This window comes from Priapulus caudatus, unplaced genomic scaffold, assembly GCF_000485595.1.
Source record: "Priapulus caudatus unplaced genomic scaffold, Priapulus_caudatus-5.0.1 Scaffold36, whole genome shotgun sequence".
In the NCBI taxonomy this organism is placed as follows: domain Eukaryota; kingdom Metazoa; phylum Priapulida; class Priapulimorpha; order Priapulimorphida; family Priapulidae; genus Priapulus; species Priapulus caudatus.
Genome location: NW_014577097.1, coordinates 802606 through 805205, shown reverse-complemented (window position 1 = coordinate 805205; position 2600 = coordinate 802606).

Here is a 2600-nt window from a genome sequence, read left to right as displayed (position 1 = left end):
CACTCACTCACTCACTCACTCACTCACTCACCCACTCGCTCACTCACTCACGTATGAGGTTTCATCGCCAGCATCTTCCGCCATCTTTAATACATGATTCTCTCTGCGGGATCGCTTCGTTTGTTTTTATCCATGGTCTGAATTCTTGTTCTTGCGTTTTTTCTTTTTTCTTTTTTTTTATCTTTTAAATGCACCGATCATGTTGAAATTCTTTTTTTTCGAACGCTTTGAAGAAACTGACGATCGATCACGATTACCTGAGAACAAAAAAGTAATAACGAAGTAACACGACGTATATATCTAAAATGTACATCGAAAGACTCACGCGACCGACATGTTCGAACCCCTCAACAAAGAACAACCATAGGAATCCTGAAACAAATTATTGCTTTCTGCTTGCAACACGATATTATTATGTTTAGTCTTTGCGTAATTTTAAGCTTTTTATTGGCCCCCCGAATGTCTCTGTACGTGACAACACCGCCTGTACAAAACGCTTATCCTTAGAGATTCTGCCGTACTAGACGTTCTATATATTGCACGGCCTAACAATGTTAGCTTGTCTGCGCCAAAACCAACTAGATATTATCTTTTATCAGATTAGCGTATTTGAAAATGAGATATATCAGGAGTAAATAATAGTTATAATAGTAGTTACTCCTGATGCCGTAATAGAACCACGCCGTTACTCGAACGAAGCAGGGAGATGGCGACGAAGGTAATTCGCTAATCACAATATGCATGGGATGGCAACAGAATCTTATTACCATTTTGATAATTAATGCAATATTAAATTGACTACGTCACGAATTTTCTATGGTGTATATTTTTAAAATTTGTGTTGCCATTTTTTTACATTAAAAGTAAGGGTTAGGGTATAAATGTATCGTCAAATTCTTACCTGATAAGAATGTTTCTCAACTAGTTAAAAATCCAAAAAACTTGGACGATTTGATAATATTATCCTGGCATTAATTGCTTGCTATACGCTCGTAGTCACGAGTGTATGTTTACATCGAACAATATAGTAAAATAGGAAGTATAATGCAGCAATTTGACCATGAAACGTGAACAGAATTACTTACATTTTGTGAAAAAATTGATTTTTTTTTAGTTTTACTATTTTACGGAGACGTAATCACTTTAATCATCACGCTCACGTATCAGAAGCGAATTATGAATAACGAGGTTAGGCGGGTAGCAATAACCACTGCTCCGCGTTTTTCTTCGTTTACAAATTACATTCTCATATTATAATTTCGCTTTTCCTACTCCGCAGTCCTCCGTTGTCTTGCAACGCCGTGTCCTCACCGCCGCTCGCAACCGATTCAAATTGAATTTAGTCATTTGAGTCATTTCGTTTCGCAGCTGTTATTAAAAAGGTGATTACGCGCGCGAAGGTGCGTGGGCACAACAGCGAGAAATAATCTAGTCTATACTGCTTGATAATGATAATGATGATAATGATGATAATGATGATGCAATGATAATGTTACTCACCGGCCGTGGATAGGACGACGATGACGATCTGTCAGCGGCTCCGAGGCAGCGGCGGGACTCGCACACACACGCGCGTGCGCACACACACACACACACACACACACACACACACACACACACACACACCGTCTGCTTCGCCTTTGATGCTGAAGAAGATTTCTTCTAAACACCGGCACAAAAACGCTATCGTTTGCGAGAGCGTGAACGCGCGGTGAAATATTTCCCGCGCTGAAAAAAAAACACTTTTCACGCAGTAAACAGACGACGATGATGAGTAGACAGACATATTCACGGTACGTTGACAACGCTCTGCTCATCCATCTCGTTCGTAGCTGAAGCTGAACAGTTTATTCGACTGCATGCGGCTCATATCAGGTGTTAGAGTTAGGGTTAGAGTTAGGGTTTGGGATAGCTAACTATATACAGCACATGTAAAACAATCACAATTTTTCTCGCGTCACATCTTTCGATTCCTATAATAGTCCAGTAGTTGAAGATGAAATATCGATACTATCCGGAAAGAAATTGTATAAAGCTGCGTTTGGTGTCAAACGAAGCAGAATTCTGCGTATATATCGAAAATCCGCAAAAATCTTCTTTGGGGAATTCTTTGAATATTTTGCACATTTTAGCATATTTTGTAATGAGAAATGAGTATGAGCAAGGCTCGTCAAGTGATATGGAGATTGGCATGCCTTTAAGTAATCATGGTCCTTCGTATTCCTATAAAGAGGTCGACGGCACTAACCGCCAAGTCGCGAATAAATGAATGTTTTCGATCGCGAGGAATAATTAATTTAGTGGTCCCACTGACACGAAGATTCCCGCGTGATTTGTTCGGCACGCACGCTTATAGTTTCCTTGGCATTCCTGGTGTCATTATACCATGTGTTCCTACTGCGACCTTTCTGGGGTGTGTATTGAGATTTTTACGCCACGAAGACCCTTTAATCTATCAGAGTGCATATGCGTGTGCGTGCTTGTTGTGTGTCTGGGGGAGTGTATGTGTGTGTGTGTGTGTGTGTGTGTGTGTGTGTGTGTGTGTGTGTGTGTGTGTGTGTGTGTGTGTGTGTGTGTGTGTGTGTGTGTGTGTGTGTGTG